Genomic DNA, 22,002 nt, shown 5'->3' on the forward strand with positions numbered 1-22,002 from the left:
CATTTATCCCACCTTCCTACTCTATCCTGAAATGTGTTCCTTTTCATGAGTTTCTGAGCTTTAATTACATATTTCGATTACAATCCTCAAGTCCTTAACACCTTCACTTAGTGAAAACCAAGAAGCAAGCAATTGTCAGCTGGATGCCATACCAGCATTTCTGATTGCAAACGGATGCTTTTGAGACCTTCTGCTAAGTAGGCAAAGGTAGGGAATCTTAGATGTGCCCAGCATCCAATGTTCCAATCCTCTATCCTCTTTGAAATGACCCGGAGAGTCAAGGAATGCTTGCCACTTAACTTGGTGAAGTTTCATGCTCCCCAAATCTAGAGAGGCCATTTAGAAAGACTTCAAGTGTCATCATTTCAACTTATGGTCCTTGCTGTCAAATTGGCAACCGATATAAGGTCTTTTTGGATCTCTAAGAAACCTAGGGACCACAGAAGGTTTACACTTCAGAATGCAAGAAGCTTAAGGCAGCTTCCATACCAGATATCAGTTCAGTACTAGCTATTTGCCAGATCATCAGGACCTGAAATCCATGGAGGCCAATTCTCTCCAGAGGAGGAAGTATTGAATAGGTAAGTGCTTCCCTTTCAGTGAAATAGAGCTCATTTACACATCAACTCGGCAGTTGATGTCAATTGCCTTATCCCTCAAAGTGGCCCAAATCTGGAGAATGCACCTGAAAGGGGTGCGTTGGGGAAGCACATTTGAGTTTCCCAGAGCCACAACACTTTCACACAAAACAAACGCAAAAGTACATGCAAAGAAGAAACTCTCAGTCCTGAGGACCAAAGCAAAGGGTGAGGATGAACAACATCCTCAGTGTTTTCGAACTACGTTCCCTCATTTTAACAACAAAACGACAAACAACATGCAAATTGAAAGATAGGGAATCAGGACCACAGTTGTCATGCCTACTGACCTGGGAAGCAGAAAGAGCCAAAAAGGAAAAAGCAAAGAAATTAGGAAAAGTTCAATTTGATTCATGAACTTCCACATGTCTCCTGGAAATATGCTCGTTTTCTCAGGGTCACAATGATGAAAACCAAAAGTATTTCACTGAGCAAACTTTCTCTAACTGAATATTTTACATAGACTGGTTTTGGAGATATGAAAAAGATTCATTTGATGTCATGTTTCACCAGAATCTGTAGAATATGCTCTCCATGCAATGTAAAAAAACAAAAAAATACTTGCTTGTACCTTAGCGGACTACAAGATGGACTAGAGCTCTGCTGATCACAGCAGGTGTTATCCAATAGCAGAGAGACAAATGCAATGCCAAAAGGTCTCTGAGGATCGCAGTTCCCAGGCACCAAAGGGGAGATTCCTACCCATTGGAAAGGGAATATGTCAACCAATGATCCACCACAGGATCGATACCTAGTGTGATCATATGCAAGCTCCGTTACTGTCCAAAGACGTCTCAAGTACTCAATGCAAGTGCTGTTTCACACACCTACAATGTACGAATCACAAACTGGATCCCACAAACCAAAGCACAGACTGCCGTGATTAACACCACATTGACACACACAAACACATGAAGAACAAATAAACACTCCAATCACAAAGACAGAAAGCCAGAGAAGGCATTTTGTCAACTTCCACTTCCACTCCCACATGGAGGCCCCCAGTTCTCAAGAGGGAATGGACTCAGAGGGGCTCCCATCCGCTAAGGGGAGCAGCCCAGTTGGAGTAGACCTATTTCCCAGCCTGTGCAAGCTGGAGCCACTTACCCCCAAATGACATGAACCGTATACCGTTGCTCTGGACATGTCTCCAAGACAAGCAGCCTCGTGCTGTAGGGCAGCCACTGCATATCAGGGAGAATCCCTGCCAGTATCCTGGAGCCAAATGTACTCTGGCATGTGCTGGGAACTTTAAATGGGGATGCCCCTGATCGAGATCAACACACCATGGGCACACACCTCCTGGCTGGCTCGCTATAATTGGTAACCAAAGGCCAGGATGTGTGCCCGATGCACAGTGAGGCCAAGCAACAGCAAAACATTGGACTTTGGAGCCGAGAAATATTTGTTGTTGAGACATTCAAGGAAATGGGTGGCTTATGCTGGGTAATCCCCAACCTTGAAAGCTTTTAGCAAAGCCCTCTTAGAGGTAAGGTGATGGAGGGGTGTGGCTGTTCGTTGAAAACTTCTCCCTGTCCGATCCTTTGTTCCTGAGGACAGGTCATAGTCAGGTCTCAATGTTCCTATCAATCTCCAGCCAACAAATGTCACTCTCTGGGTGACAAGAAAGGGCAAGGTCCCAAGGCACAAGGCTCACCCTCTGAGGTCCAGACCCACCTAAGAGAAAGGGGTCCCTGGGAGGGGTGGTGGTCCTCCTGCCATGGAGGGTTTGTCCAGGAGCTGGTCTGGGTCCTCCCACCAGTGCCCACGCCTCCCAGAGGAGGCAGCTCTGCCTTGGTGGCTCCCTCAGGGCCAGGTCCCAGACCCTTGCTAGCTGTCATCACTGAGGGAGCCGGGTGCACATGACCCAACAGGTCTTAATGCTCCTCAGGCCACCCAAACAGTGGCGGTCAGGTACCCCAGACTGTGAGCCATACCCTTAGGGTCACAGTGGCTGTGTGTGGTAGAGGTTCAACACTGCCTCAAGGCCTGGTCTGGGCCAGTGGGCATTCATGGCCTTGGCTCTGGAGCCCTGCAGGACACACCCCCAGCCTGTTCTCTGGGCCCCCCATCACACCAGCAGGCCCAAGGCCGTGTGAGCAGAAGAATGCTGGGGAGAAGGCTGGCACTTGCCTCTTACCTCACGCTCCAGGTCTGAAGGGGCAGCACTGCACTGACTGCTGCCTAAAAAAGGGCCCCAACTAAAGATGGCTGACAGACAGTGGCTTGCTTGGGGCAGGGGCCCACTACACTGCCCACCAATGGCTGAGCAGGGTGGTCACAGTGGCATTAGTGGTCTCCTGGTAACCATTGCCTGGTAACGGGGCAGTGGGTCACAGTGCACAGCAAGGGCTGCCTGGGAAGGGCTGCATTCAGCTGGCTATGGTACAATTCCCCCTTTTCTTTGGTGCTCTTCAACCCTGAGGAGAATATGTGGGTATGATTTGGATAGAGTGGTTAATCATAAACTCAGCAGCAGATCTCTGTTTTAGGGGACTTGCTTTCAACCTCCATTCCTGGTTCATCTTTTCCCAAGTCTTTCAGGGAATGGGGTGACGACCACTCTAGCTACATCCTGCTGCAGGAAAGCAAAGCCCTACAGTGCATTCTGAGTTGGAAGCAATGCCAAGGTGCAAGTCTTGATCCAAGTCTTATATAAACTTGTATAAGGAATCCAGGAGAATAAGCCTGAAAAGCAGCGTGAGGGTGGCACTCTGGGGGAGACGTTCTGGCAGGGAATCCAGACACGCAGAAGCAGAAGGGAAGAAATTGTTGTAAGTTGTTAGGAAGTTGAGGGGAAGAGCTTCCCTTAACGGGAGAACACAGATCAAAATCAGCATTATTGCAAAGCAAATCCATAAACGTTAGTAGCATATGCATCTGTTTACTCAGTTTGTCAAAACTGCATTGCTAAGAGTCTTCTTGAAGTTGAAGCACTTTGGGAAAGCCTCAGCCTAACTATCTGTTAGACACTTAAAGAGGCAAGGTTAAAGATCGGATGACAAGAGGTTGCGAAGGAAGCTTAATCAAGTGGCTCTCATGTAACCGTCAGCATGGCTGACCGATTATCCCAAGGCATACCTGCATTTCAGAAACTTTGTACCCTTTCTAGAATATCGACAGGTTGACATGTATCCATCCTGTGAAATTGGAAAAGCTTCTCCCCCATTTCACAATGTTTTCTCTGTAATTTCCATACCAGATATACGACTGAAATAGTCCTCCTTGAGTTGCCTTAAGGGCCCTGAAACTAATCCAAAGTTAACAAAATATTTCAAAACACCTTGTCCAATAAGCTCAACAGTCCTTTGAAGAGAATTCTTCTTTCTTCTCCAAAGTGAGAAGAGATCTTAAAAGCAAATAGAGATCCCTTCAAGGCAGGACAGTTCACATACCATGTTATTGAAAGCAGCATTCCAAGTAAATGTGTTCTCTTGGCAGAGGGGAACCCAATCCAGCCTTGAAAAAAACGTATTTTTAATAACAGTATCCATTTCCCGAAGTGGAGATTCGTTTCAGCCCAATGATGCATCAAATGTTGGTTTTTGGCTCAACACATTTATCCCACCTTCCTACTCTATCCTGAAATGTGTTCCTTTTCATGAGTTTCTTAGCTTTAATTACATATTTCGATTACAATCCTCAAGTCCTTAACACCTTCACTTAGTGAAAACCAAGAAGCAAGCAATTGTCAGCTGGATGCCATACCAGCATTTCTGATTGCAAACGGATGCTTTTGAGACCTTCTGCTAAGTAGGCAAAGGTAGGGAATCTTAGATGTGCCCAGCATCCAATGTTCCAATCCTCTATCCTCTTTGAAATGACCCGGAGAGTCAAGGAATGCTTGCCACTTAACTTGGTGAAGTTTCATGCTCCCCAAATCTAGAGAGGCCATTTAGAAAGACTTCAAGTGTCATCATTTCAACTTATGGTCCTTGCTGTCAAATTGGCAACCGATATAAGGTCTTTTTGGATCTCTAAGAAACCTAGGGACCACAGAAGGTTTACACTTCAGAATGCAAGAAGCTTAAGGCAGCTTCCATACCAGATATCAGTTCAGTACTAGCTATTTGCCAGATCATCAGGACCTGAAATCCATGGAGGCCAATTCTCTCCAGAGGAGGAAGTATTGAATAGGTAAGTGCTTCCCTTTCAGTGAAATAGAGCTCATTTACACATCAACTCGGCAGTTGATGTCAATTGCCTTATCCCTCAAAGTGGCCCAAATCTGGAGAATGCACCTGAAAGGGGTGCGTTGGGGAAGCACATTTGAGTTTCCCAGAGCCACAGCACTTTCACACAAAACAAACGCAAAAGTACATGCAAAGAAGAAACTCTCAGTCCTGAGGACCAAAGCAAAGGGTGAGGATGAACAACATCCTCAGTGTTTTCGAACTACGTTCCCTCATTTTAACAACAAAACGACAAACAACATGCAAATTGAAAGATAGGGAATCAGGACCACAGTTGTCATGCCTACTGACCTGGGAAGCAGAAAGAGCCAAAAAGGAAAAAGCAAAGAAATTAGGAAAAGTTCAATTTGCTTCATTAACTTCCACATGTCTCCTGGAAATATGCTCGTTTTCTCAGGGTCACAATGATGAAAACCAAAAGTATTTCACTGAGCAAACTTTCTCTAACTGAATATTTTACATAGACTGGTTTTGGAGATATGAAAAAGATTCATTTGATGTCATGTTTCACCAGAATCTGTAGAATATGCTCTCCATGCAATGTAAAAAAACAAAAAAATACTTGCTTGTACCTTAGCGGACTACAAGATGGACTAGAGCTCTGCTGATCACAGCAGGTGTTATCCAATAGCAGAGAGACAAATGCAATGCCAAAAGGTCTCTGAGGATCGCAGTTCCCAGGCACCAAAGGGGAGATTCCTACCCATTGGAAAGGGAATATGTCAACCAATGATCCACCACAGGAACGATACCTAGTGTGATCATATGCAAGCTCCGTTACTGTCCAAAGACGTCTCAAGTACTCAATGCAAGTGCTGTTTCACACACCTACAATGTACGAATCACAAACTGGATCCCACAAACCAAAGCACAGACTGCCGTGATTAACACCACATTGACACACACAAACACATGAAGAACAAATAAACACTCCAATCACAAAGACAGAAAGCCAGAGAAGGCATTTTGTCAACTTCCACTTCCACTCCCACATGGAGGCCCCCAGTTCTCAAGAGGGAATGGACTCAGAGGGGCTCCCATCCGCTAAGGGGAGCAGCCCAGTTGGAGTAGACCTATTTCCCAGCCTGTGCAAGCTGGAGCCACTTACCCCCAAATGACATGAACTGTATACCGTTGCTCTGGACATGTCTCCAAGACAAGCAGCCTCGTGCTGTAGGGCAGCCACTGCATATCAGGGAGAATCCCTGCCAGTATCCTGGAGCCAAATGTACTCTGGCATGTGCTGGAACTTTAAATGGGGATGCCCCTGATCGAGATCAACACACCATGGGCACACACCTCCTGGCTGGCTCGCTATAATTGGTAACCAAAGGCCAGGATGTGTGCCCGATGCACAGTGAGGCCAAGCAACAGCAAAACATTGGACTTTGGAGCCGAGAAATATTTGTTGTTGAGACATTCAAGGAAATGGGTGGCTTATGCCGGGTAATCCCCAACCTTGAAAGCTTTTAGCAAAGCCCTCTTAGAGGTAAGGTGATGGAGGGGTGTGGCTGTTCGTTGAAAACTTCTCCCTGTCCGATCCTTTGTTCCTGAGGACAGGTCATAGTCAGGTCTCAATGTTCCTATCAATCTCCAGCCAACAAATGTCACTCTCTGGGTGACAAGAAAGGGCAAGGTCCCAAGGCACAAGGCTCACCCTCTGAGGTCCAGACCCACCTAAGAGAAAGGGGTCCCTGGGAGGGGTGGTGGTCCTCCTGCCATGGAGGGTTTGTCCAGGAGCTGGTCTGGGTCCTCCCACCAGTGCCCACGCCTCCCAGAGGAGGCAGCTCTGCCTTGGTGGCTCCCTCAGGGCCAGGTCCCAGACCCTTGCTAGCTGTCATCACTGAGGGACCCGGGTGCACATGACCCAACAGGTCTTAATGCTCCTCAGGCCACCCAAACAGTGGTGGTCAGGTACCCCAGACTGTGAGCCATACCCTTAGGGTCACAGTGGCTGTGTGTGGTAGAGGTTCAACACTGCCTCAAGGCCTGGTCTGGGCCAGTGGGCATTCATGGCCTTGGCTCTGGAGCCCTGCAGGACACACCCCCAGCCTGTTCTCTGGGCCCCCCATCACACCAGCAGGCCCAAGGCCGTGTGAGCAGAAGAATGCTGGGGAGAAGGCTGGCACTTGCCTCTTACCTCACGCTCCAGGTCTGAAGGGGCAGCACTGCACTGACTGCTGCCTAACAAAGGGCCCCCACTAAAGATGGCTGACAGACAGTGGCTTGCTTGGGGCAGGGGCCCACTACACTGCCCACCAATGGCTGAGCAGGGTGGTCACAGTGGCATTAGTGGTCTCCTGGTAACCATTGCCTGGTAACGGGGCAGTGGGTCACAGTGCACATCAAGAGCTGCTTGGGAAGGGCTGCATTCAGCTGGCTATGGTACAATTCCCCCTTTTCTTTGGTGCTCTTCAACCCTGAGGAGAATATGTGGGTATGATTTGGATAGAGTGGTTAATCATAAACTCAGCAGCAGATCTCTGTTTTAGGGGACTTGCTTTCAACCTCCATTCCTGGTTCATCTTTTCCCAAGTCTTTCAGGGAATGGGGTGACGACCACTCTAGCTACATCCTGCTGCAGGAAAGCAAAGCCCTACAGTGCATCTGAGTTGGAAGCAATGCCACGGTGCAAGTCTTGATCCAAGTCTTATATAAACTTGTATAAGGAATCCAGGAGAATAAGCCTGAAAAGCAGCGTGAGGGTGGCACTCTGGGGGAGACGTTCTGGCAGGTAATCCAGACACGCAGAAGCAGAAGGGAAGAAATTGTTGTAAGTTGTTAGGAAGTTGAGGGGAAGAGCTTCCCTTAACGGGAGAACACAGATCAAAATCAGCATTATTGCAAAGCAAATCCATAAACGTTAGTAGCATATGCATCTGTTTACTCAGTTTGTCAAAACTGCATTGGTAAGAGTCTTCTTGAAGTTGAAGCACTTTGGGAAAGCCTCAGCCTAACTATCTGTTAGACACTTAAAGAGGCAAGGTTATAGATCGGATGACAAGGGGTTGCGAAGGAAGCTTAATCAAGTGGCTCTCATGTAACCGTCAGCATGGCTGACCGATTATCCCAAGGCATACCTGCATTTCAGAAACTTTGTACCCTTTCTAGAATATCGACAGGTTGACATGTATCCATCCTGTGAAATTGGAAAAGCTTCTCCCCCATTTCACAATGTTTTCTCTGTAATTTCCATACCAGATATACGACTGAAATAGTCCTCCTTGAGTTGCCTTAAGGGCCCTGAAACTAATCCAAAGTTAACAAAATATTTCAAAACACCTGGTCCAATAAGCTCATCAGTCCTTTGAAGAGAATTCTTCTTTCTTCTCCAAAGTGAGAAGAGATCTTAAAAGCAAATAGAGATCCCTTCAAGGCAGGACAGTTCACATACCATGTTATTGAAAGCAGCATTCCAAGTAAACGTGTTCTCTTGGCAGAGGGGAACCCAATCCAGCCTTGAAAAAGACGTATTTTTAATAACAGTATCCATTTCCCGAAGTGGAGATTCGTTTCAGCCCAATGATGCATCAAATGTTGGTTTTTGGCTCAACACATTTATCCCACCTTCCTACTCTATCCTGAAATGTGTTCCTTTTCATGAGTTTCTTAGCTTTAATTACATATTTCGATTACAATCCTCAAGTCCTTAAAACCTTCACATAGTGAAAACCAAGAAGCAAGCAATTGTCAGCTGGATGCCATACCAGCATTTCTGATTGCAAACGGATGCTTTTGAGACCTTCTGCTAAGTAGGCAAAGGTAGGGAATCTTAGATGTGCCCAGCATCCAATGTTCCAATCCTCTATCCTCTTTGAAATGACCCGGAGAGTCAAGGAATGCTTGCCACTTAACTTGGTGAAGTTTCATGCTCCCCAAATCTAGAGAGGCCATTTAGAAAGACTTCAAGTGTCATCATTTCAACTTATGGTCCTTGCTGTCAAATTGGCAACAGATATAAGGTCTTTTTGGATCTCTAAGAAACCTAGGGACCACAGAAGGTTTACACTTCAGAATGCAAGAAGCTTAAGGCAGCTTCCATACCAGATATCAGTTCAGTACTAGCTATTTGCCAGATCATCAGGACCTGAAATCCATGGATGCCAATTCTCTCCAGAGGAGGAAGTATTGAATAGGTAAGTGCTTCCCTTTCAGTGAAATAGAGCTCATTTACACATCAACTCGGCAGTTGATGTCAATTGCCTTATCCCTCAAAGTGGCCCAAATCTGGAGAATGCACCTGAAAGGGGTGCGTTGGGGAAGCACATTTGAGTTTCCCAGAGCCACAACACTTTCACACAAAACAAACGCAAAAGTACATGCAAAGAAGAAACTCTCAGTCCTGAGGACCAAAGCAAAGGGTGAGGATGAACAACATCCTCAGTGTTTTCGAACTACGTTCCCTCATTTTAACAACAAAACGACAAACAACATGCAAATTGAAAGATAGGGAATCAGGACCACAGTTGTCATGCCTACTGACCTGGGAAGCAGAAAGAGCCAAAAAGGAAAAAGCAAAGAAATTAGGAAAAGTTCAATTTGCTTCATTAACTTCCACATGTCTCCTGGAAATATGCTCGTTTTCTCAGGGTCACAATGATGAAAACCAAAAGTATTTACACTGAGCAAACTTTCTCTAACTGAATATTTTACATAGACTGGTTTTGGAGATATGAAAAAGATTCATTTGATGTCATGTTTCACCAGAATCTGTAGAATATGCTGGCCATGCAATGTAAAAAAACAAAAAAATACTTGCTTGTACCTTAGCGGACTACAAGATGGACTAGAGCTCTGCTGATCACAGCAGGTGTTATCCAATAGCAGAGAGACAAATGCAATGCCAAAAGGTCTCTGAGGATCGCAGTTCCCAGGCACCAAAGGGGAGATTCCTACCCATTGGAAAGGGAATATGTCAACCAATGTTCCACCACAGGAACGATACCGAGTGTGATCATATGCAAGCTCCGTTACTGTCCAAAGACGTCTCAAGTACTCAATGCAAGTGCTGTTTCACACACCTACAATGTACGAATCACAAACTGGATCCCACAAACCAAAGCACAGACTGCCGTGATTAACACCACATTGACACACACAAACACATGAAGAACAAATAAACACTCCAATCACAAAGACAGAAAGCCAAAGAAGGCATTTTGTCAACTTCCACTTCCACTCCCACATGGAGGCCCCCAGTTCTCAAGAGGGAATGGACTCAGAGGGGCTCACATCCGCTAAGGGGAGCAGCCCAGTTGGAGTAGACCTATTTCCCAGCCTGTGCAAGGTGGAGCCACTTACCCCCAAATGACATGAACCGTATACCGTTGCTCTGGACATGTCTCCAAGACAAGCAGCCTCGTGCTGTAGGGCAGCCACTGCATATCAGGGAGAATCCCTGCCAGTATCCTGGAGCCAAATGTACTCTGGCATGTGCTGGGAACTTTAAATGGGGATGCCCCTGATCGAGATCAACACACCATGGGCACAGACCTCCTGGCTGGCTCGCTATAATGGGTAACCAAAGGCCAGGATGTGTGCCCGATGCACAGTGAGGCCAAGCAACAGCAAAACATTGGACTTTGGAGCCGAGAAATATTTGTTGTTGAGACATTCAAGGAAATAGGTGGCTTATGCCGGGTAATCCCCAACCTTGAAAGCTTTTAGCAAAGCCCTCTTAGAGGTAAGGTGATGGAGGGGTGTGGCTGTTCGTTGAAAACTTCTCCCTGTCCGATCCTTTGTTCCTGAGGACAGGTCATAGTCAGGTCTCAATGTTCCTATCAATCTCCAGCAAACAAATGTCACTCTCTGGGTGACAAGAAAGGGCAAGATCTCAAGGCACAAGGCTCACCCTCTGAGGTCCAGACCCACCTAAGAGAAAGGGGTCCCTGGGAGGGGTGGTCATCCTCCTGCCATGGAGGGTTTGTCCAGGAGCTGGTCTGGGTCCTCCCACCAGTGCCCACGCCTAACAGAGGAGGCAGCTCTGCCTTGGTGGCTGCCTCAGGGCCAGGTCCCAGACCCTTGCTAGCTGTCATCACTGAGGGAGCCGGGTGCACATGACCCAACAGGTCTTAATGCTCCTCAGGCCACCCAAACAGTGGCGGTCAGGTACCCCAGACTGTGAGCCATACCCTTAGGGTCAAAGTGGCTGTGTGTGGTAGAGGTTCAACACTGCCTCAAGGCCTGGTCTGGGCCAGTGGGCATTCATGGCCTTGGCTCTGAAGTCATGCAGGACACACCCCCAGCCTGTTCTCTGGGCCCCCCATCACACCAGCAGGCCCAAGGCCGTGTGAGCAGAAGAATGCTGGGGAGAAGGCTGGCACTTGCCTCTTACCTCACGCTCCAGGTCTGAACGGGCAGCACTGCACTGACTGCTGCCTAAAAAAGGGCCCCCACTAAAGATGGCTGACAGACAGTGGCTTGCTTGGGGCAGGGGCCCACTACACTGCCCACCAATGGCTGAGCAGGGTGGTCACAGTGGCATTAGTGGTCTCCTGGTAACCATTGCCTGGTAACGGGGCAGTGGGTCACAGTGCACAGCAAGGGCTGCCTGGGAAGGGCTGCATTCAGATGGCTATGGTACAATTCCCCCTTTTCGTTGGTCCTCTGCAACCCTGAGGAGAATATGTGGGTATGATTTGGATAGAGTGGTTAATCATAAACTCAGCAGCAGATCTCTGTTTTAGGGGACTTGCTTTCAACCTCCATTCCTGGTTCATCTTTTCCCAAGTCTTTCAGGGAATGGGGTGACGACCACTCTAGCTACATCCTGCTGCAGGAAAGCAAAGCCCTACAGTGCATTCTGAGTTGGAAGCAATGCCACGTTGCAAGTCTTGATCCAAGTCTTATATAAACTTGTATAAGGAATCCAGGAGAATAAGCCTGAAAAGCAGCGTGAGGGTGGCACTCTGGGGGAGACGTTCTGGCAGGTAATCCAGACACGCAGAAGCAGAAGGGAAGAAATTGTTGTAAGTTGTTAGGATGTTGAGGGGAAGAGCTTCCCTTAACGGGAGAACACAGATCAAAATCAGCATTATTGCAAAGCAAATCCATAAACGTTAGTAGCATATGCATCTGTTTACTCAGTTTGTCAAAACTGCATTGGTAAGAGTCTTCTTGAAGTTGAAGCACTTTGGGAAAGCCTCAGCCTAACTATCTGTTAGACACTTAAAGAGGCAAGGTTAAAGATCGCATGACAAGGGGTTGCGAAGGAAGCTTAATCAAGTGGCTCTCATGTAACCGTCAGCATGGCTGACCGATTATCCCAAGGCATACCTGCATTTCAGAAACTTTGTACCCTTTCTAGAATATCGACAGGTTGACATGTATCCATCCTGTGAAATTGGAAAAGCTTCTCCCCCATTTCACAATGTTTTCTCTGTAATTTCCATACCAGATATACGACTGAAATAGTCCTCCTTGAGTTGCCTTAAGGGCCCCACAACTAATCCAAAGTTAACAAAATATTTCAAAACACCTGGTCCAATAAGCTCATCAGTCCTTTGAAGAGAATTCTTCTTTCTTCTCCAAAGTGAGAAGAGATCTTAAAAGCAAATAGAGATCCCTTAAAGGCACGACAGTTCACATACCATGTTATTGAAAGCAGCATTCCAAGTAAACGTGTTCTCTTGGCAGAGGGGAACCCAATCCAGCCTTGAAAAAAACGTATTTTTAATAACAGTATCCATTTCCCGAAGTGGAGATTCGTTTCAGCCCAATGATGCATCAAATGTTGGTTTTTGGCGCAACACATTTATCCCACCTTCCTACTCTATCCTGAAATGTGTTCCTTTTCATGAGTTTCTTAGCTTTAATTACATATTTCGATTACAATCCTCAAGTCCTTAACACCTTCACTTAGTGAAAACCAAGAAGCAAGCAATTGTCAGCTGGATGCCATACCAGCATTTCTGATTGCAAACGGATGCTTTTGAGACCTTCTGCTAAGTAGGCAAAGGTAGGGAATCTTAGATGTGCCCAGCATCCAATGTTCCAAGCCTCTATCCTCTTTGAAATGACCCGGAGAGTCAAGGAATGCTTGCCACTTAACTTGGTGAAGTTTCATGCTCCCCAAATCTAGAGAGGCCATTTAGAAAGACTTCAAGTGTCATCATTTCAACTTATGGTCCTTGCTGTCAAATTGGCAACAGATATAAGGTCTTTTTGGATCTCTAAGAAACCTAGGGACCGCAGAAGGTTTACACTTCAGAATGCAAGAAGCTTAAGGCAGCTTCCATACCAGATATCAGTTCAGTACTAGCTATTTGCCAGATCATCAGGACCTGAAATCCATGGATGCCAATTCTCTCCAGAGGAGGAAGTATTGAATAGGTAAGTGCTTCCCTTTCAGTGAAATAGAGCTCATTTACACATCAACTCGGCAGTTGATGTCAATTGCCTTATCCCTCAAAGTGGCCCAAATCTGGAGAATGCACCTGAAAGGGGTGCGTTGGGGAAGCACATTTGAGTTTCCCAGAGCCACAACACTTTCACACAAAACAAACGCAAAAGTACATGCAAAGAAGAAACTCTCAGTCCTGAGGACCAAAGCAAAGGGTGAGGATGAACAACATCCTCAGTGTTTTCGAACTACGTTCCCTCATTTTAACAACAAAACGACAAACAACATGCAAATTGAAAGATAGGGAATCAGGACCACAGTTGTCATGCCTACTGACCTGGGAAGCAGAAAGAGCCAAAAAGGAAAAAGCAAAGAAATTAGGAAAAGTTCAATTTGATTCATGAACTTCCACATGTCTCCTGGAAATATGCTCGTTTTCTCAGGGTCACAATGATGAAAACCAAAAGTATTTCACTGAGCAAACTTTCTCTAACTGAATATTTTACATAGACTGGTTTTGGAGATATGAAAAAGATTCATTTGATGTCATGTTTCACCAGAATCTGTAGAATATGCTGGCCATGCAATGTAAAAAAACAAAAAAAATACTTGCTTGTACCTTAGCGGACTACAAGATGGACTAGAGCTCTGCTGATCACAGCAGGTGTTATCCAATAGCAGAGAGACAAATGCAATGCCAAAAGGTCTCTGAGGATCGCAGTTCCCAGGCACCAAAGGGGAGATTCCTACCCATTGGAAAGGGAATATGTCAACCAATGTTCCACCACAGGAATGATACCTAGTGTGATCATATGCAAGCTCCGTTACTGTCCAAAGACGTCTCAAGTACTCAATGCAAGTGCTGTTTCACACACCTACAATGTACGAATCACAAACTGGATCCCACAAACCAAAGCACAGACTGCCGTGATTAACACCACATTGACACACACAAACACATGAAGAACAAATAAACACTCCAATCACAAAGACAGAAAGCCAGAGAAGGCATTTTGTCAACTTCCACTTCCACTCCCACATGGAGGCCCCCAGTTCTCAAGAGGGAATGGACTCAGAGGGGCTCACATCCGCTAAGGGGAGCAGCCCAGTTGGAGTAGACCTATTTCCCAGCCTGTGCAAGCTGGAGCCACTTACCCCCAAATGACATGAACCGTATACCGTTGCTCTGGACATGTCTCCAAGACAAGCAGCCTCGTGCTGTAGGGCAGCCACTGCATATCAGGGAGAATCCCTGCCAGTATCCTGGAGCCAAATGTACTCTGGCATGTGCTGGGAACTTTAAATGGGGATGACCCTGATCGAGATCAACACACCATGGGCACAGACCTCCTGGCTGGCTCGCTATAATTGGTAACCAAAGGCCAGGATGTGTGCCCAACGCACAGTGAGGCCAAGCAACAGCAAAACATTGGACTTTGGAGCCGAGAAATATTTGTTGTTGAGACATTCAAGGAAATGGGTGGCTTATGCCGGGTAATCCCCAACCTTGAAAGCTTTTAGCAAAGCCCTCTTAGAGGTAAGGTGATGGAGGGGTGTGGCTGTTCGTTGAAAACTTCTCCCTGTCCGATCCTTTGTTCCTGAGGACAGGTCATAGTCAGGTCTCAATGTTCCTATCAATCTCCAGCCAACAAATGTCACTCTCTGGGTGACAAGAAAGGGCAAGGTCCCAAGGCACAAGGCTCACCCTCTGAGGTCCAGACCCACCTAAGAGAAAGGGGTCCCTGGGAGGGGTGGTGGTCCGCCTGCCATGGAGGGTTTGTCCAGGAGCTGGTCTGGGTCCTCCCACCAGTGCCCACGCCTCCCAGAGGAGGCAGCTCTGCCTTGGTGGCTCCCTCAGGGCCAGGTCCCAGACCCTTGCTAGCTGTCATCACTGAGGGGGCCGGGTGCACATGACCTAACAGGACTTAATGCTCCTCAGGCCACCCAAACAGTGGCGGTCAGGTACCCCAGACTGTGAGCCATACCCTTAGGGTCACAGTGGCTGTGTGTGGTAGAGGTTCAACACTGCCTCAAGGCCTGGTCTGGGCCAGTGGGCATTCATGGCCTTGGCTCTGGAGCCCTGCAGGACACACCCCCAGCCTGTTCTCTGGGCCCCCCATCACACCAGCAGGCCCAAGGCCGTGTGAGCAGAAGAATGCTGGGGAGAAGGCTGGCACTTGCCTCTTACCTCACGCTCCAGGTCTGAAGGGGCAGCACTCCACTGACTGCTGCCTAAAAAAGGGCCCCCACTAAAGATGGCTGACAGACAGTGGCTTGCTTGGGGCAGGGGCCCACTACACTGCCCACCAATGGCTGAGCAGGGTGGTCACAGTGGCATTAGTGGTCTCCTGGTAACCATTGCCTGGTAACGGGGCAGTGGGTCACAGTGCACAGCAAGGGCTGCCTGGGAAGGGCTGCATTCAGCTGGCTATGGTACAATTCCCCCTTTTCTTTGGTCCTCTGCAACCCTGAGGAGAATATGTGGGTATGATTTGGATAGAGTGGTTAATCATAAACTCAGCAGCAGATCTCTGTTTTAGGCGACTTGCTTTCAACCTCCATTCCTGGTTCATCTTTTCCCAAGTCTTTCAGGGAATGGGGTGACGACCACTCTAGCTACATCCTGCTGCAGGAAAGCAAAGCCCTACAGTGCATTCTGAGTTGGAAGCAATGCCACGTTGCAAGTCTTGATCCAAGTCTTATATAAACTTGTATAAGGAATCCAGGAGAATAAGCCTGAAAAGCAGCGTGAGGGTGGCACTCTGGGGGAGACGTTCTGGCAGGGAATCCAGACACGCAGAAGCAGAAGGGAAGAAATTGTTGTAAGTTGTTAGGAAGTTGAGGGGAAGAGCTTCCCTTAACGGGAGAACACAGATCAAAATCAGCATTATTGCAAAGCAAATCCATAAACGTTAGTAGCATATGCATCTGTTTACTCAGTTTGTCAAAACTGCATTGGTAAGAGTCTTCTTGAAGTTGAAGCACTTTGGGAAAGCCTCAGCCTAACTATCTGTTAGACACTTAAAGAGGCAAGGTTAAAGATCGGATGACAAGGGGTTGCGAAGGAAGCTTAATCAAGTGGCTCTCATGTAACCGTCAGCATGGCTGACCGATTATCCCAAGGCATACCTGCATTTCAGAAACTTTGTACCCTTTCTAGAATATCGACAGGTTGACATGTATCCATCCTGTGTAATTGGAGAAGCTTCTCCCCCATTTCACAATGTTTTCTCTGTAATTTCCATACCAGATATACGACTGAAATAGTCCTCCTTGAGTTGCCTTAAGGGCCCCACAACTAATCCAAAGTTAACAAAATATTTCAAAACACCTGGTCCAATAAGCTCATCAGTCCTTTGAAGAGAATTCTTCTTTCTTCTCCAAAGTGAGAAGAGATCTTAAAAGCAAATAGAGATCCCTTCAAGGCAGGACAGTTCACATACCATGTTATTGAAAGCAGCATTCCAAGTAAACGTGTTCTCTTGGCAGAGGGGAACCCAATCCAGCCTTGAAAAAAACTTATTTTTAATAACAGTATCCATTTCCCGAAGTGGAGATTCGTTTCAGCCCAATGATGCATCAAATGTTGGTTTTTGGCTCAACACATTTATCCCACCTTCCTACTCTATCCTGAAATGTGTTCCTTTTCATGAGTTTCTTAGCTTTAATTACATATTTCGATTACAATCCTCAAGTCCTTAACACCTTCACTTAGTGAAAACCAAGAAGCAAGCAATTGTCAGCTGGATGCCATACCAGCATTTCTGATTGCAAACGGATGCTTTTGAGACCTTCTGCTAAGTAGGCAAAGGTAGGGAATCTTAGATGTGCCCAGCATCCAATGTTCCAATCCTCTATCCTCTTTGAAATGACCCGGAGAGTCAAGGAATGCTTGCCACTTAACTTGGTGAAGTTTCATGCTCCCCAAATCTAGAGAGGCCATTTAGAAAGACTTCAAGTGCCATCATTTCAACTTATGGTCCTTGCTGTCAAATTGGCAACAGATATAAGGTCTTTTTGGATCTCTAAGAAACCTAGGGACCGCAGAAGGTTTACACTTCAGAATGCAAGAAGCTTAAGGCAGCTTCCATACCAGATATCAGTTCAGTACTAGCTATTTGCCAGATCATCAGGACCTGAAATCCATGGAGGCCAATTCTCTCCAGAGGAGGAAGTATTCAATAGGTAAGTGCTTCCCTTTCAGTGAAATAGAGCTCATTTACACATCAACTCGGCAGTTGATGTCAATTGCCTTATCCCTCAAAGTGGCCCAAATCTGGAGAATGCACCTGAAAGGGGTGCGTTGGGGAAGCACATTTGAGTTTCCCAGAGCCACAACACTTTCACACAAAACAAACGCAAAAGTACATGCAAAGAAGAAACTCTCAGTCCTGAGGACCAAAGCAAAGGGTGAGGATGAACAACATCCTCAGTGTTTTCGAACTACGTTCCCTCATTTTAACAACAAAATGACAAACAACATGCAAATTGAAAGATAGGGAATCAGGACCACAGTTGTCATGCCTACTGACCTGGGAAGCAGAAAGAGCCAAAAAGGAAAAAGCAAAGAAATTAGGAAAAGTTCAATTTGCTTCATTAACTTCCACATGTCTCCTGGAAATATGCTCGTTTTCTCAGGGTCACAATGATGAAAACCAAAAGTATTTACACTGAGCAAACTTTCTCTAACTGAATATTTTACATAGACTGGTTTTGGAGATATGAAAAAGATTCATTTGATGTCATGTTTCACCAGAATCTGCAGAATATGCTGGCCATGCAATGTAAAAAAAACAAAAAAATACTTGCTTGTACCTTAGCGGACTACAAGATGGACTAGAGCTCTGCTGATCACAGCAGGTGTTATCCAATAGCAGAGAGACAAATGCAATGCCAAAAGGTCTCTGAGGATCGCAGTTCCCAGGCACCAAAGGGGAGATTCCTATCCATTGGAAAGGGAATATGTCAACCAATGTTCCACCACAGGAACGATACCTAGTGTGATCATATGCAAGCTCCGTTACTGTCCAAAGACGTCTCAAGTACTCAATGCAAGTGCTGTTTCACACACCTACAATGTACGAATCACAAACTGGATCCCACAAACCAAAGCACAGACTGCCGTGATTAACACCACATTGACACACACAAACACATGAAGAACAAATAAACACTCCAATCACAAAGACAGAAAGCCAGAGAAGGCATTTTGTCAACTTCCACTTCCACTCCCACATGGAGGCCCCCAGTTCTCAAGAGGGAATGGACTCAGAGGGGCTCACATCCGCTAAGGGGAGCAGCCCAGTTGGAGTAGACCTATTTCCCAGCCTGTGCAAGCTGGAGCCACTTACCCCCAAATGACATGAACCGTATACCGTTGCTCTGGACATGTCTCCAAGACAAGCAGCCTCGTGCTGTAGGGCAGCCACTGCATATCAGGGAGAATCCCTGCCAGTATCCTGGAGCCAAATGTACTCTGGCATGTGCTGGGAAGTATAAATGGCGACGCCCCTGATCGAGATCAATACACCATGGGCACAGACCTCCTGGCTGGCTCGCTATAATTGGTAACCAAAGGCCAGGATGTGTGCCCGATGCACAGTGAGGCCAAGCAACAGCAAAACATTGGACTTTGGAGCCGAGAAATATTTGTTGTTGAGACATTCAAGGAAATGGGTGGCTTATGCCGGGTAATCCCCAACCTTGAAAGCTTTTAGCAAAGCCCTCTTAGAGGTAAGGTGATGGAGGGGTGTGGCTGTTCGTTGAAAACTTCTCCCTGTCCGATCCTTTGTTCCTGAGGACAGGTCATAGTCAGGTCTCAATGTTCCTATCAATCTCCAGCCAACAAATGTCACTCTCTGGGTGACAAGAAAGGGCAAGGTCCCAAGGCACAAGGCTCACCCTCTGAGGTCCAGACCCACCTAAGAGAAAGCGGTCCCTGGGAGGGGTGGTGGTCCTCCTGCCATGGAGGGTTTGTCCAGGAGCTGGTCTGGGTCCTCCCACCAGTGCCCACGCCTCCCAGAGGAGGCAGCTCTGCCTTGGTGGCTCCCTCAGGGCCAGGTCCCAGACCCTTGCTAGCTGTCATCACTGAGGGAGCCGGGTGCACATGACCCAACAGGTCTTAATGCTCCTCAGGCCACCCAAACAGTGGCGGTCAGGTACCCCAGACTGTGAGCCATACCCTTAGGGTCACAGTGGCTGTGTGTGGTAGAGGTTCAACACTGCCTCAAGGCCTGGTCTGGGCCAGTGGGCATTCATGGCCTTGGCTCTGGAGCCCTGCAGGACACACCCCCAGCCTGTTCTCTGGGCCCCCCATCACACCAGCAGGCCCAAGGCAGTGTGAGCAGAAGAATGCTGGGGAGAAGGCTGGCACTTGCCTCTTACCTCACGCTCCAGGTCTGAAGGGGCAGCACTCCACTGACTGCTGCCTAACAAAGGGCCCCCACTAAAGATGGCTGACAGACAGTGGCTTGCTTGGGGCAGGGGCCCACTACACTGCCCACCAATGGCTGAGCAGGGTGGTCACAGTGGCATTAGTGGTCTCCTGGTAACCATTGCCTGGTAACGGGGCAGTGGGTCACAGTGCACAGCAAGGGCTGCCTGGGAAGGGCTGCATTCAGCTGGCTATGGTACAATTCCCCCTTTTCTTTGGTCCTCTGCAACCCTGAGGAGAATATGTGGGTATGATTTGGATAGAGTGGTTAATCATAAACTCAGCAGCAGATCTCTGTTTTAGGGGACTTGCTTTCAACCTCCATTCCTGGTTCATCTTTTCCCAAGTCTTTCAGGAAATGGGGTGACGACCACTCTAGCTACATCCTGCTGCAGGAAAGCAAAGCCCTACAGTGCATTCTGAGTTGGAAGCAATGCCACGTTGCAAGTCTTGATCCAAGTCTTATATAAACTTGTATAAGGAATCCAGGAGAATAAGCCTGAAAAGCAGCGTGAGGGTGGCACTCTGGGGGAGACGTTCTGGCAGGGAATCCAGACACGCAGAAGCAGAAGGGAAGACATTGTTGTAAGTTGTTAGGAAGTTGAGGGGAAGAGCTTCCCTTAACGGGAGAACACAGATCAAAATCAGCATTATTGCAAAGCAAATCCATAACGTTAGTAGCATATGCATCTGTTTACTCAGTTTGTCAAAACTGCATTGGTAAGAGTCTTCTTGAAGTTGAAGCACTTTGGGAAAGCCTCAGCCTAACTATCTGTTAGACACTTAAAGAGGCAAGGTTAAAGATCGGATGACAAGGGGTTGCGAAGGAAGCTTAATCAAGTGGCTCTCATGTAACCGTCAGCATGGCTGACCGATTATCCCAAGGCATACCTGCATTTCAGAAACTTTGTACCCTTTCTAGAATATCGACAGGTTGACATGTATCCATCCTGTGAAATTGGAAAAGCTTCTCCCCCATTTCACAATGTTTTCTCTGTAATTTCCATACCAGATATACGACTGAAATAGTCCTCCTTGAGTTGCCTTAAGGGCCCTGAAACTAATCCAAAGTTAACAAAATATTTCAAAACACCTGGTCCAATAAGCTCATCAGTCCTTTGAAGAGAATTCTTCTTTCTTCTCCAAAGTGAGAAGAGATCTTAAAAGCAAATCGAGATCCCTTAAAGGCAGGTCAGTTCACATACCATGGTATTGAAAGCAGCATTCCAAGTAAATGTGTTCTCTTGGCAGAGGGGAACCCAATCCAGCCTTGAAAAAAACGTATTTTTAATAACAGTATCCATTTCCCGAAGTGGAGATTCGTTTCAGCCCAATGATGCATCAAATGTTGGTTTTTGGCTCAACACATTTATCCCACCTTCCTACTCTATCCTGAAATGTGTTCCTTTTCATGAGTTTCTGAGCTTTAATTACATATTTCGATTACAATCCTCAAGTCCTTAACACCTTCACTTAGTGAAAACCAAGAAGCAAGCAATTGTCAGCTGGATGCCATACCAGCATTTCTGATTGCAAACGGATGCTTTTGAGACCTTCTGCTAAGTAGGCAAAGGTAGGGAATCTTAGATGTGCCCAGCATCCAATGTTCCAATCCTCTATCCTCTTTGAAATGACCCGGAGAGTCAAGGAATGCTTGCCACTTAACTTGGTGAAGTTTCATGCTCCCCAAATCTAGAGAGGCCATTTAGAAAGACTTCAAGTGTCATCATTTCAACTTATGGTCCTTGCTGTCAAATTGGCAACAGATATAAGGTCTTTTTGGATCTCTAAGAAACCTAGGGACTGCAGAAGGTTTATACTTCAGAATGCAAGAAGCTTAAGGCAGCTTCCATACCAGATATCAGTTCAGTACTAGCTATTTGCCAGATCATCAGGACCTGAAATCCATGGAGGCCAATTCTCTCCAGAGGAGGAAGTATTCAATAGGTAAGTGCTTCCCTTTCAGTGAAATAGAGCTCATTTACACATCAACTCGGCAGTTGATGTCAATTGCCTTATCCCTCAAAGTGGCCCAAATCTGGAGAATGCACCTGAAAGGGGTGCGTTGGGGAAGCACATTTGAGTTTCCCAGAGCCACAACACTTTCACACAAAACAAACGCAAAAGTACATGCAAAAAAGAAACTCTCAGTCCTGAGGACAAAAGCAAAGGGTGAGGATGAACAACATCCTCAATGTTTTCGAACTACGTTCCCTCATTTTAACAACAAAACGACAAACAACATGCAAATTGAAAGATAGGGAATCAGGACCACAGTTGTCATGCCTACTGACCTGGGAAGCAGAAAGAGCCAAAAAGTAAAAAGCAAAGAAATTAGGAAAAGTTCAATTTGCTTCATTAACTTCCACATGTCTCCTGGAAATATGCTTGTTTTCT

This window comes from Hippopotamus amphibius, chromosome 10 (assembly GCF_030028045.1).
Source record: "Hippopotamus amphibius kiboko isolate mHipAmp2 chromosome 10, mHipAmp2.hap2, whole genome shotgun sequence".
NCBI lineage: Eukaryota > Metazoa > Chordata > Mammalia > Artiodactyla > Hippopotamidae > Hippopotamus > Hippopotamus amphibius.